Source organism: Coffea arabica, chromosome 11e (genome assembly GCF_036785885.1).
Source record: "Coffea arabica cultivar ET-39 chromosome 11e, Coffea Arabica ET-39 HiFi, whole genome shotgun sequence".
Lineage (NCBI taxonomy): Eukaryota > Viridiplantae > Streptophyta > Magnoliopsida > Gentianales > Rubiaceae > Coffea > Coffea arabica.
In genome coordinates, this window is record NC_092331.1 from 51,896,506 (window position 1) to 51,911,648 (window position 15,143).

The window sequence follows — 15,143 nt, forward strand, 5'->3', positions numbered from 1 at the left end:
AGGCAGGAGAGTAGGTTTTTAGATAGGAAATAAAGTAGAAAACAGGGAGGACTACTCTAGGAATTGCTTTTGGTTGACTTTTCTTTCATTGGCTTTTGCTTGGCTTTAACTCTCGTATGTCAATTAGGCACAATTGAATGATTCCCTGTAGCTTTTCTCTTGGACGTTGGCTCTTCGTCCTTTGTGGTTGCCGCAAGATGGCCGCAGCTTTTGCGTCAGTTTTGAATGGGTTTTTCTCATCAACAATGAGTTAAACCCCTTTATCTAGTCAAGGGACAACGGATGCTTTGGATCGTCTAAAATTATGAAATCGATTTAATTTTATCTTTTCTTTTTATTTATTGGTATTCGCATATTCCCTGGTTACAGTGCTTATGATTGTTTAATTAATTGATTGTCTTGGATCCGGATAATTAGTTAATCTGATAATCTATTGTTAATTGGGACGTTAAATCCGTAATTGTTTAATTGTCTCAAAATAGTGATAACTGGCATGATTGGGTTTGTGTCAGGGAAATACGTGTGCTAATCTGAAATAACCCTGGTAGTGTGTTATTTGGTTAGAATAGGGCTCCTCTAATACGTAAGACAATTGAGGGATTAAATCTTATGGGCATATCTAGGATTATTTCTCAATTAGAGCAGTGATTAACGGGTGTACCTTGATCACCGACACAGTAAGGAGGGGTTGACTGTCATCACTTGTTTGGCAATTATAACCTATTTATTAATAGATAATTGAAATTGCATGTGCATCGATGATCAATTAGGTGAACCATTGCTGAAGTTATTCCTTGACTAGATTCTTAATTATCACTTGTTTGATTTTAGTAAATTGTTATTTAATTTCTAGTTGGCTATTTTATTTTTATTATTTTACTTTTAGTTGAAATGCTTAAATTGTCACCCCTGATATAAAAATACCCCCTTGTCACTGTGAATTTGGAAAGAAGCAATTACACCCAGTCCCTGTGGATTCGACCCTACTTACCACTATCTACAGAAATTATTTCTAGTTTGAGTAGATTTTTATTATTGCACAGGCTGACACCCTGTCAAGCAGTGAAAACCAAAGGAAGTCTCCTAATATAAGTACACACATGAATTTTGAAGACCACCTCAACCGTCATTAATTAAACCCGAGAGGGGAACTAGTTGACATGAGAGCGAATCTGGAAGCTTGGCTGGCTCACGGCTGTGGTCCTATTCTCATTTTTACTTCCGCCACCAGCTTGGAAAGTCATTCACGATCACGACTGCAATCCACCAACCTGCTATCAATATAGTCATACTCCAAAAAAATCGGCATCTGCTCTTTTCCAGTTCCAAAAAATATTCTCAACTACATTTCCTATATCCATTACTTGCTCTACACTTCTTCCTACTAGCCCAAGTGTAAAATTAGGCATGAAAATAAAACATGTTTATCAAAATTAAGGACCTTCCTTATACTTTCTGCCTGTTTCAACCTAAAACCTAAGAAGAACAAATAATTCATTAGACAGAAATGCTTTTCCAATTTCTAGCTTAATGACCCAACTTGTCAACAATACTGTTGATAGTATCTGAAGCTTTGTCCAAAATTTCCTGCTCCACTTTAGAATGTTCCAATCCATCCCTTAAAGTCTTCAACTGGTCCTTGGATGACGCGTCAAACAAAAGGCTAAAAGAACCTTTAAGCAGCATACCACCGGTGTATAGTCCTCCCAGCACAGTGCAACGAATCAAGAAGCTCTCCACTTCATCCAATTTAACCAACTTGACATGCAAACGTGAAAAAGCGGTTCGCAACATGCCTATTAAACATAAATCAAACAATTTAGAAAATGAGTAGATTCTTGGAACTCAACTTGCAATTAAAAATAATTAATCATCTCCTAAGTCATTTTATCCCATCTTGGTCCGTCAAAATAGATACTAAAAATAGATTCTTGGTCCGTCAAAACCTTTATCCCGTCTTGCTGGTTACTACTCAAATACTAGGAGTATAGCAGCACTATTACAAACTCGGTTCAACAGTATCACAGCTCAAATCAGCACAAACAAACTCCTCAAACAATATAGTAAACATCTATAGTAAAAGTTTTTCGTACACACTCCTACAATAAAATATTTTAAAAATATCCCCAAAAACAGCTAATGCACTCGGAGCAGTCAAACTCAGAAGTTATTTAGTTACTGTACACGTTTGCTACTACCCTACCCTGAAACAGCATCTCCCTGCAAAAGTAACCTACACAAGCATCATTCCCGCAGAAGCTTTCCCAGTCAAACTTGGAAGGAAAGCAGAGGAAACCAACAATCAAAATTCCCAAGTCCCTTGCCCTATAAGCTGTATGTACAATTCACGCAGTAACCCAAATAAAATAGGTCAAGAGCCTTCTACTGGATCAAGAAATGCAATAGTAGCTTTACGGAACATCAAAGATCTTTTGGCTGCTGAACATACAAATCAGACAAGACACCAGAAGGAAAAGTACCAAATTGTGGAATGCTGTAATAACACAAGATAGAAACGTCAACTTTGCATTTGCATGAACTGCTTTCAAGGAGGGAAAGAAACCCATTAACAAGTGTGGTTGTCAGTGTTGCAAAAGCTAAACCCTTTTATACAAAATACTACATAAAGTGATAATAAATTAGTTCAATTCATGGTTTCATTTTCCAAAGTCCAATAATGAAAATTCATAAAATATCCTCAAACTTTCCTCTAGGCAGCTTTAAGGTCCATCTTCTTTGCCCTCGAGTTCCACTCCAACATTCCTTAATAAAAAACCAAAATGCTTAACTAGGAGCTTAGGAAAGCCATTAACCAACATTAATAAAGATAGACGACATCAACCAACCACCACTCAAAGATTACCCAAAAGTGCACTAGAAAGAAACTTGAATTCTAACAGAGCAGAAACTAGGTAGGACTTCATCCTATTTATGAATGTGTTTTCTGTGCTCCACTTTCAAACATGGTAAGAGCAAAGGATATCACTGAATAAATTAAAGTGAAATTTTGCTTTATTATGTATTATAACACCTTCAAATGTATACCAGGTGAGATAAGCAAGGAAGGTAAAGTTGGGTGCTTAATAGGGAGGGTGAAACACTTGTTATAAAATGTGGCCTTCATTTTGGTGGCACTAGAAGTTGGGAAGAGGTGGAAGGCTAGTCTTTTTTCTTCCACTTCATTTCATCATTGCTGTTCACCTAATATATTTGGAATGTGTTTGGATGGGAGTGTGTTTCAAAAATTAGTTTTTCAAATACAATAAAATTTTTTAAAAAGTACTCTAAAAGATAATCTAAAAATTAGTTTAAATTTTTTTAAAATTTTAAAAAATTTTAAAAAATATCTCAAAATATATTCTAGAAACTCTTCTTTTCTTAAATATCCTAAAATATTTTCTAAAAATATTCCAAAATATAATCTAAAAACTCTGCTACAGCAAATTTTTTCAAAAATACCCCCAAAAATAACTAATCCAAACGGAGGATTATTCGTATAATTTAGGGCACATAAAAGTATAGTTAAAAAAATGAGATTTTGTAGCAATAGGTCAATATATAATAAAAACATCCCCATTATTTATAAACTACAACATTGATGGAAGTTAAATCTTGAAAAAAAGTAGAAATCTATATCATAAATTGAGCGACATAAGGGTTCAATTAAATGTAACTGAATATTTAATTTGATAAGTAAATGAAATACTTACAAATATGTTGCCTTCGATTTGATAATCTTTTATGAAGGTGGGAACATTCTTCACACCAATCAACTCCGAGTACAAATACCAATATTGTGGGTTTAATTAATTCTGTTGAATTTTGTGAAATTCGTACTATAAATGAGAATGCACGATTTTTGCATGAATTAATGTGTTGGTCAAACAATGTACCGCCATTTTTCTAAAAATTAAAAGCATACGGGATTTAGAATTATCATTTGTTTTAGAAAGTTTGTAAATAATATTGTATAAACATATATACGTATAAATAATTTATACCTTTGCTTTTAAATCTCTACGATAAGAAGCATCACAATAAAATATGAATCGTGCATGCCTGTCTTGAAGAGCGAGATATAGATTAGCATTGGAATCTCTAACTTGTATGCTAATATTGTATCTGTTAAGAAGAAATTGTGATATATAATTAAAAAATGTAATTAAAATTAAAGACATATGAAAATAATTACCTAACAATAGTGTGGACTACGTCATTATAATGGATACACGCCATTTTTGAAAAATGAGATTGACATGGTTTTCCATAATTTTTGCATAACTTATGGAACATATTTTCTATGTTAATGTTTTGAATGTAAGCATGTATCCGAAAATATTTAACTTAAAACCATTCAAAAAATGTATAGATTACAATTATTAATTCAAAATAATATGTAGATAATTGTTAATTAATTAATTAATTGAGAGAATTTTTACCGTAGGTGTGACTGCAAATGTTTCCTCCTTTACAATCTGGTGAGTTTGAAATTTAGGTGTTGGTGAAAGAGATGGTCAATTGCAATTTTTGGTAAAATTATGTTCTTATCTCTTGTTATTGGAATGGAGGAGTTTTAATAGAAAAATGGAATTGCTAATTGGAGGAGTATTAATTGAAGTGGGAAGGTGTGTGAAAGGAAGAGTGTTTGTTGGAGTGAAATTCTTATTTGATAGAAACGTGGTAGTGTGTTTCAAACACAGATCTGATGTATTTTATGAAATAAATTAAATGTAAAATGCTAGAAAAATGGAATTGAGAGTGGGAAGGTGTGTGGAGGCTTGTTACTAAAATTCCCTTCTCAAATTTATATAGATATAGATAAGTTCTGAAAATTTCTGATTTTGGCAGTTGATAAGTTACTCGCTCCATGGCTGATGCTTTTGGGGGTACACTGAAAGTTTGAATTCCCATGTTTTTCGATGGCAAGGAGAGCAGGAGAGCAAGAAAATACGCAACGGATCTTCTGTACCACACCCTGTCTCACATCCTGTCCCACTCCTTAGAATCTCGCCAAGTGTCCCTTAATAAACCAAACCCTCAAACAACCCAACTCGAACCATATTAAGTTAATTAATCGATTAACCAGGCAAAGAAACTTTAACCAGGCAACAGCGCTACTCCTATTTTTTTCGCAACGGATCTTCTGTATCACACCCTGTCTCACATCATGTCCCACTTCTTAGAATCTCGCCAAGTGTCCCTTAATAAACCAAACCCTCAAACAACCCAACTCGAACCATATTAAGTTAATTAATCGATTAACCAGGCAAAGAAACTTTAACCAGGCAACAGCGCTACTCCTATTTTTTTCGCAACGGATCTTCTGTACCACACCCTGTCTCACATCCTGTCCCACTTCTTAGAATCTCGCCAAGTGTCCCTTAATAAACCAAACCCTCAAACAACCCAACTCGAACCATATTAAGTTAATTAATCGATTAACCAGGCAAAGAAACTTAATCTCTTTAACCAATACAACCAAAACCAAGAAAAATAAAAACTCTTTAACCAAAATCACAATTTATCAACGGAAAAAGCCCTAAAACCCAAACAACCTCTGTCCCCTTCATCATCTTCACCATTCAGCTTTGACGAAATATTCACGGATATGGTCCGAGATGCCGAAAAGGGTTTGCACGAAGATGCATTGGCATTGCACATGAGAGACAACTTTTTTACGAGGATGAGATAAAGCGTCGAAGCTCTTCCCAAAGGTGAGAAACAACTTATTTCTTAAAAACCTTGGTGGGTTTCTTCGAAGCTCTTTCTTATGGTAGAAATATATTTAGTTTTAGTGTAAATTTGTACTGGGTAATGGGTACTTCCGCTTCCGAAAAAAATTTTGTTTTTGGATGCAAAGTTAATTTAGCTTTTGTTGTTTGCGTCAAAGGTCATCAGATTATGTGTTCTCAATGGGCAATTGGACGAAGCTCACCACCTGTTCGATCAAATGCCTAAGAGGAAGATGAATCAAACTGTAAGGTAAACGATGAACCAAAACAGGCTATTTGTACGGTGAAAATATGGGTTGTTTGATAAAAAAACTCATCAGATTATGTGCTCTCAATGGGCAATTGGACGAAGCTCACCACCTGTTCGATCAAATGCCTAAGTGTCATGAATCAGCTTTTCTGTGGAATTCACTGATAGCCCCCTATGCCGAAAAGGGTTTGCACGAAGATGCGTTAGGTTTGCTCCGAAAAGGGTTATGCCAAAACTCAGTTGTAGACAGCATTTGGAGAACATTCTCCTTGCTGAGTTGTGTTGATGATGAAGTTATATCAGTTCTTATGTTTCTCTTGTTTGGCAGATATCTGAAATCCCAAAGTTAACTTCTGGTTGCTTGTTTTGTTGGTATAATTGCAAGCTTTATGGTAGTCTTGTTATTACATTTTATCAACTTCTATATGACAATAGTATTTTGGATAAAGTGCAGGTCATCATCAAACTTTTCAAAAGTCTCGTTCACCCATTCAACTATTTTTTTTATTTTTTTTTTATCAAATAGCCCATCGAACTCTTAAAATGATTCATATTACCCTTTATGCTAAGGTATGCTATGAAAACTAACAGAACTTATGCACGTGAATGGACATTTCCATCATTTGCCCGTTGCACTATTTTGTACTCCATTCTTTGTTACAGGTGGTTTTGACGGTCAATCTATACAAGACAGGATTGTTCATTTGTTAATAAAGTATGCAAAGCAGAAATGGCTCATTTGCTAACAGAGTATTCTTTGAAGAGGCAATAAAGATTGATCAAAAACCACAAATATAGTCTCTGAGTTGTGTTGATGATAAAGTTATATTAGGTCATATGTTTCTCTTGTTTGGCAAATATCTGAAATCTCAAAGTCAACTTCTGGTTGCTCTGGGTTCGTTGACTTTGCAGAACAAATATTGGAGAAGAGGAAGATGAACCAAACTCTTCTGGCAAACCATTGTACTTTGCTTGACTTGCTTGAAATTCCTCGGCTGATGGACACGTATGTCTTTGACCACGTTGTAAAATAATACAATAAATTCAATTAATGGTCTCTGTTCGGAATTAATATTTACTAACCTATGCTACAAGCAGATCAAATAAGTTCAATTAATGCAATAAATTCAATTAATTCCTTTCGCTCTCTAGTGTTTTTTTTTCTATGTGAACCGTGAAAGTGTTCAACTTGGCCACTCAACAAATAGTATACCAGAAAATGGTCGTTTATTCCCAGCATGTCGCTTGATTCAAATCATCTCAAAGCTAGAGATGGAAAGTGGGCATCTTGTTGAGATATACTGCAGAATTTTATTTTCTTCACTAGTGGAAGGAATAATGCATAACTAGAAATGATCTCAAAGCTAGAGATGCAAGTGCAGTTTGCTAAATTCCAGTGTTGCAGTATAACCACTACGTCCCTCAAACAATGAGAAGCAACAATCTTCCCATGCCAAAACAGAGCGGAAAACATGCAGTTTAATTGTTTTCCATCAAAGATGCACCTTCCCGGACACTGTTTGTTGCCCGACTATGCCTTGGATCCTTGCCAATTAAGTCAATGCCGCCAACTTGTTCACCAACCCATTAGATGAAAAGGATCTTCAAAAGATATGGAAAGAGTCAGAAATCGAGTAAGATGCTGAAACTTCTCTTTCACTGTGTCAAATGTCTCTGCTGCAAAGCGTATTTGACAACTTCATAAAATGAAACAACAATCCCCACTGAAGGGCCTGCCCGGGCCACTCGAGGACCAACTCCTGTAAAAAGTCCCTTTATCCCTCCATCCCTGTTACAAAGTCACGATGAGTTAGAATAGGCCAAAAAGGACAAGAACCAAGGATTATATTGATAAAAAATATTTGAAGCATATACACCAAAAAATTTAGATAAGAAAGCAATGCTAGTTTCTCATTCTTAAATTCGGTTGCTGAGAACAAAAATAAAGCCTGTAGAAACAAATTCTTAGACATGAGATTTTACAAATTCAGGCCTGGATACACTTAGTTGGCATTATGGACCAGTATCACTAAGAAAACAATAAAAAAATAGAACTCATTTCCTACAAAGCTCAATCCCAGTCTGAACCTTCTTTAATCATTTTACCAAATTTTTGTGTTTAACCATTTATACATATCATCCGAATATGCAAACCTTAGATGAAACAGAACCTGCAAGTTATACCTCCATATCTCAAGCAATGTTTGTCTTGTGGTCATGAAATCCCAAGAAAGGTAAATGTGCTATTTTTACCTTACAGTTTGATTCATCTTCCTCTTAGGCATTTGATCGAACAGGTGGTGAGCTTCGTCCAATTGCCCATTGAGAGCACATAATCTGATGACCTTTGACGCAAACAACAAAAGCTAAATTAACTTTGCATCCAAAAACAAAACTTTTTTTGGAAGCGGAAGTACCCATTACCCAGTACAAATTTACACTAAAACTAAATATATTTCTACCATAAGAAAGAGCTTCGAAGAAACCCACCAAGGTTTTTAAGAAATAAGTTGTTTCTCACCTTTGGGAAGAGCTTCGACGCTTTATCTCATCCTCGTAAAAAAGTTGTTTCTCATGTGCAATGCCAATGCATCTTCGTGCAAACCCTTTTCGGCATCTCGGACCATATCCGTGAATATTTCGTCAAAGCTGAATGGTGAAGATGATGAAGGGGACAGAGGTTGTTTGGGTTTTAGGGTTTTCTCCGTTGATAAATGTGATTTTGGTTAAAGAATTTTTATTTTTCTTGGTTTTGGTTGTATTGGTTAAAGAGATTAAAGTTTCTTTGCCTGGTTAATCGATTAATTAACTTAATATGGTTCGAGTTGGGTTGTTTGAGGGTTTGGTTTATTAAGGGACACTTGGCGAGATTCTAAGGAGTGGGACAGGATGTGAGACAGGGTGTGGTACAAAAGATCCGTTGCGAAAAAAATAGGAGTAGCGCTGTTGCACTTGATTCTAATGGTGTTAATTTTCACTTACTTAACATCAAATAACTAGATGCTTAACTCAAAATGATCATGGCCCTTTCTCATAAATGTAACACTCATCGCATGTCTATCTAAGAGTGATGGGAGGCAAGGTTCAAACCTTGCCTTCCAACCCCACCTAAGCCTGTCAAAGGTCCGGGTCTAGATTCGGATCCGTCAAATTATTCCGGGTATGGGTAGGGATATAATTTTGGGATCCGGATCTGTTTTGTCAAACAAAAAAATGGATCGGATACGGAATGTGGTATTCCGACCCGTATTAGACCCAAACCTGAATATAAATTGATTAAGAATTTAATATATATATATTTATTAATATAATATCCCAAATTTACTTCTCTACCTATTATTTTTAAAATATATAATTTTTTCGAGTAGGCCGGACCAGGATCCGAGACCCGTCAAATCTGGTTCCGGGAGAAAGAATAGAAGACCCGTCGGGTATCCGGGTCAGATCCGGAATGGGTATAGTATAACGGGTCTGAGTCCGAATTTATTAATTTCGGCCCAGACCCAACTCGTTGACAGGCCTAACCCCACCAAGCCTTAAAGGCTTAGTGGTGACCAACAGTCCAAAGGCTGTTTATAGTGTCGGTTATTTGTTCCCATATTAAAATTTGTTTGTCTTTTGCATAATAGCTTTGTGAGTTGAATTTACTCCTGTATTAATCAATTTTTTACAGGGGTGTTAAAGGTTTCAATTTATGAGAACTTGTTGTTAGTGCCACAAAAGCCTGTTGTGTATCGCATAGTTTTCAATTGCTTGTAACTTCGTAGTAACCACTGTATCCAAAACATATCTAGTATGATTTAAAATTTATATTACTAAAAAACAAAAGTTCAACGGCTTTATAATGGCAAAAAATTTCATGTACAAATAGTTTGTGCTTTTTGTACACTACTAATGTGTACATGCACCCCAAAAACTTTTTTCACAATTTTGAGTCATGGAATTTTGTGGCCCTAACTGGTATATCAATGACTAATTTTATGGGTAAATGAAATCTAATGCAGAATCCCCACCATGTCTATGATAGTTAGATGAATTAAGAATTAAAGTCAAACTAATACCCAACCCAACCGAACACCTCACTGCCACCTAATGTGGGTGGTGTAGCATATAATAATAATAAAAAAAAAAAACCAAACGAACACCTCACGGAGATAGAAATTCGAGAGTGACAATTATCCTTTGATTGAAGTAAAGGAGAAAAAAAAGAGTTAAGCTTGGCTAGTAATAATTTACTTAAGAGTATTTCAGGGGTCAAACTTATAGGGACGAATTATTCAGGGGTCAAACTTATAGGGATGAATTAACTTTCTCTACTTTAATTATTATAGAAAAATAATAAAATTCAAAGTTAAAAAGGTTTAATCTCTAATTAAGAAATAAAATAAATAAACCATACAAATAAAGTATAATTTAGAAAAAAATTGGCAAGATACTAGAGTTTGAATTAATTATCTAATTATTTTCTTAGCATACTAGGAACGTATCACATAGGTGTACTTTAGATTATCTCTTGATCCATCTAATAAGTGCTCAATTAAGTCTCGCGTCTCTGTCAATGCATTTAAAATAACTAGATTATCTAGTCATTTCTTAACATCATTTTAATTACGTCATACAAACCATAAACTACTCTCCTGTTTAGGCTAAACATAGGTTAAGTATCTTCATATATGAACCCTAAAAGCATGTCTATGGTGGCCAAATATAAACACGTACTTAAAACAAGATGGATAAATCAAGGCAAAAGTCAATAATTTAACTTGAATATACAATCAAACCTCTTTCACAAAATCCTAACCCTAAAAAATTAGTTCAATATGGTAAGATTAAACAAGAATTCAATATTAAAACTACATGACTTGGAATAAAGAGTAAGAGGGACTTCTCAGTTGATGCCGTCTCCAAATCCCGTGCCTAGATCCTTAATCTTGATTCTTGAATCTCGCACTAGAAGCCCTAAAACTAATGTTTAGATATGTGTTCTCTGTCTAAAAATGTCCCAAAGTACTCCCTATTTTTAAGTTGCTAAAGTCTCCATTAGATCCCAAAAGAAACAGGCTTCTTAAAGTTGAAAAAAAAAGCCCACGTGATTTTCCAATAATGTCTGCCACCAAGTCCGGTAAGAACTAAGAAGACCGACGTCGAACATGCCTTGAGTTGAGACCAAATATTAATGCAGCTCCAGAACACAACAGGTGACGAGTCCGGCAGCGGACTGCGAGCAACTATTCTTCACAATTCGATTTTTCACTCCCCGCTCGCATTTCACGCACAACTTGCATCCATTCTTCTTCAAGTTCAATCTTCCTCCGATAAAACAGCTATATCACTAAATTAGGTAATTTCTACCCTCCTTAGAACACAAATCAAGTGGTTTAAGCACCAGTTACTTGTGTGAAACAAGCGTAAATACTATCCCATCACTAAGAATATGAAAATTTGGATTTTGCCGCAATAATGGAGCATGCCCGTCATTTTGAGTAGGAGCTTTTGATTCATATCCTTTGTAATTGCACATATACAAAATTTTCTTGTACGTTTCACTTGGTATGCTTTATGTATGCACATGGACCAAAATAGCGTGAAACAGTAGTGTCTTATATATTACGAAAAATGAATTATTTTCTCCTCAAAATGACTGATTTATTATAATTTTCGGAAATTGAAGCTCTTCACGTAAGTCCCGGATTCCTACTTGGATATTGTTAGTCTTTAATCAAGTTGCACTTTTCACTTTTGGGTACCTTATGCTCTCTCTTTGTAGGTAGATAATTGAATCATAAAAAAAGGAAGATTTCCTTGGCAGCCAACTCGAGGTGCAGAAAAGTCTAATGCACCAAAAGCTCAAGATAATATAGGTGGTCAGGTATTGAAAAATGAGGGATGAAGTATTTACCTAACCTAAATTTTTATACTTTTAAATCTTAATTAATTATACTTTTGATGACGAACTCTTTTTTTTTTTTTTTTTTTTTTAATGTAGCGAGGTGGTGCACCAAAAGGTAATGTAACTAGCAATACAAACACCGGCACTTATTCAAGCTTAGCAAAAAAGTCAATTGAGACTCGTATTTTATGATGAAACTAAGGTTAGTCCTTTAATGCGAAATGTATGTAGGACCTCCTTAAATCTTTAAAAGAATGTTTGCAATCCCGGAAGCAAGGCAATGAAAGCATATCCACCAAGAATGAATGGTAAAGAAAATTTCTTGTTGTATTATTTAAATGAATATGCTATGAAAATTTTGTTGTAACTGATTGTTCAATTTACTTGTTATATGGGGCTGGACGCATTTCTTTTTCTGTCCAATTAACATTATAAATAGCTTTAGTTATATGTTTTCTTTTTTGGGTAGTAAACTGACTGAAAATGACTTCATAGGAAATAAAGAATAAGCTCATTCAGGTTATTGCACAAACAGAATTTGGATCAAAACAGAGAGGTTTTAGTGACAAGAAAGCAAAAACAAACAAAATAAGTGATGACTTTGTCCCTTTCTTTCTTGATTGCCATCTTGCTAGGTTTTTTTTTTTTTTTTTGGGGTACTATATCATATAAAATCGCGAAGACTCTTCAAATAGTGAAGAGTTTTATATTGCAATAGACTAGGTTCAAAAGTGATAGGATTGCTGTGTTTGCGCCTTTGATACTACTGAGTTTCCAAAGATGCAAATCCTCTATCCTAATATATGTACGTTTGTGTATATATTGATTTTGTGTAATGACTCTTTTTGTGGTGGAAATAAAAGTGAGTGGGATTTTGATAACCAATATATTGATACCCAAATGGATTATGACATTGAAAACAAGTGAGTCCTCAAATGGTTTAAGTATTCATTTGCTGCAATATTTTTTTTTCCTTTTTTCCTTATGGAATGGACTGTTGTGGTTGATTTTGTGCATCAGTTTGGTACAATTTTAGTAGCAAGGGAAGATTTAAGAATTCTTCTGATGGCTTTAATTAGCTTAAGTCTAATAACAGTCCCTTTTGTAATTTTCTGGTTTAGTCAATTGTTTCTTTGAATGAGCTGAATGCACTTTTCCTTACGGGATGCAGAACTAAATCAAAGGCTCAGAGCAGCATGATTGGGTTTTTGTTAAGGAGACATGCAATCTAACTTAAATGAATCCTCGTATCATATTTGTTGGTTAGAACAAAATTTTTCCATTCCTTAATGCAATTATGAAATTAAATTCTACGGTTGTACCTAGAGTTATCTTTCGATTAGAAAAGTAGTTAATGGTTGTACCTTAACTATTGAAAAAATAAGGAAAAACTGGTTGTTAGAGATTATTGACAACTATAACCAGTTTATCAATGAATGCTTGAATTTATTTTTGCATCAATGATCATGAATCATTTTTGAAGTTATGCCTTTGGCTAGAGTCATCGTTATCATTATTTAGATTTAATTAATTTTTGCATGTTTCCTTTGTTAGAATTAATTTGTTAGTTTAATTTTCTAGGAAAAATCCCCCCATTTAACTCTTGCTTTAGAAAGAAATAAATCTGTCAATTCATGTGAAGAAGATTCTATTTACCACTGTGCTCTGATTACTATATATATATATTGTGGAATAGGTAATTATTTTAATTGGCTGACAACTTGTTAGGTACCTTAAAATAATGCATGAGATATTTTCTGGCAAATCCTTTGTGTGTTTTTTCTTTTTCTTTTTTTTTTTTTTGCTCTTAAAGTTTTGCTTGTCACCCAGGAGCGGATTTAAGGTGGGGGCCCCAAATTCTTATACTCCTCTGTCCCATTGAAACTGTCATACTTTCCATTTTGGTTTGTCCAAAATGTTTGTCACATGCCTAAAATGGCAAATGAATTTTTCTCCTTCTTCTAATTTTACCCTTCTGACACTATCTTTAAATATGTGGGTCCAGCATAAATTGTCAAAAGAATAAGACACGCGTTGAAGTGCGTGGCTGATGCTAGCCAATGTTTACTAGCGCGTGCAGTGCAAAATAAGCAAAAAGTTAGTGTAGCTTTAATAATGCAGTGGACCCAAAGTGTTGACTAGTTTGCATAAACCATTTGAATAACTTCATCCGCACCACTATAGGCAAAATTTGGACAGTTTGGCAGGAATAATTTAGGAATTACAGACAGCTATCTCTTCTTCTTATCTACTGTTGAAAAATATTCCAATTCCCAAAAAATGACAAACTTTTCGGGACTGAGGGAGTAATACCTATATAATTTTAATATCATTTTAAGTGTGCCCCCATAATTTTTTTAGAAAGAATATGAAAGAATTACATAATTTTTTAAGTTAGTTTATAAATTAAAATTCTAAAAAGATACATGGGGCACAAATTCCATTTAAAATAAATTAAAAAAAACCTTTTCATTTCAACTAGCAAGTACCAATCATATTATTTACTTTCTTTGGGCCCCGCTCCCCAATTTCCCTTTCCTCCTCTGGTTCCCCATTTTTTTCCCCCACAACCGAGAGCCACTACCTTCCACAACTAAGCAGCTAGCTACTCTTTCTCTTGATCAATTCATCTAATCATATCATTCACTTCCTTTGTCCCCACTTCCTAATTTCCTTTCCCTCCACTGGTCCCCCATTTTCCCTCCACAACTAAGAGCCATTCTTACTTCCACAACCAAATTAGTTATCAAAATATAAAAACTTGTAGTGAGCAATTGTAAATAGTTTAGTTTGTTTTTAAAATAAAATTATTATTACATTAATAATTTTGAATTTGTCTTTTTATGTTTTTTATGGAATATATGCATCATTTATACTTGTTGGTAAAATTTTTTTTTTTTTGCTTAAAAAACTAGAAAAAAAGTAGGTAAAAATTTTAGTGTTGCTTTTGTTTCTACTAAGAATTTTTTCTGGCTCCGCCCCTGTTATCACCTACTAATTATTGTAACTATTTTAACGTAGGCGTACACTGTTCATTCAACATTTTGGGAGGACTGCATTTGCTTCTTGATTGAAGAACGATGGATACAAAGCTATCTTTTGCTCTTGTAATGTTCGGCCCGCAGATATTTGCGTTTGGACTTGGTTTGCTTTTGTAAAGTTGTCTTGACTTAGACGTGAAATTTCGGATACATACTACTTATAAAAATATTTGTAGGGTGGTGTTGAATTTATCTACTCAATTGTGAATTGTGAATTTGTTTCTTTGTTT

The 15,143-nt window shown here is 34.5% G+C and overlaps 2 long non-coding RNA genes across 3 annotated transcripts; one reads left to right on the plus strand and one right to left on the minus strand.

The window, feature by feature from the left end:
• Positions 1-5,214: 5,214 nt before the first annotated feature.
• Positions 5,215-6,360, plus strand: LOC113717892 (uncharacterized). The gene is made up of 2 exons (XR_003454549.2): positions 5,215-5,714; positions 5,891-6,360. It is a non-coding gene; the product is annotated as an uncharacterized lncRNA (long non-coding RNA).
• An 832-nt stretch (positions 6,361-7,192) lies between these two features.
• LOC140021608 (uncharacterized) lies at positions 7,193-9,020 on the minus strand. Of its 2 annotated transcripts, none has more exons than XR_011825509.1 (3): positions 8,504-9,020; positions 8,167-8,327; positions 7,193-7,771 (listed from the first exon to the last, which is right to left on the minus strand). It is a non-coding gene; the product is annotated as an uncharacterized lncRNA (long non-coding RNA). The 2 variants fall into 2 exon arrangements; XR_011825510.1 differs by having other exon boundaries at positions 8,236-8,327; positions 8,504-9,013.
• Positions 9,021-15,143: the final 6,123 nt, after the last annotated feature.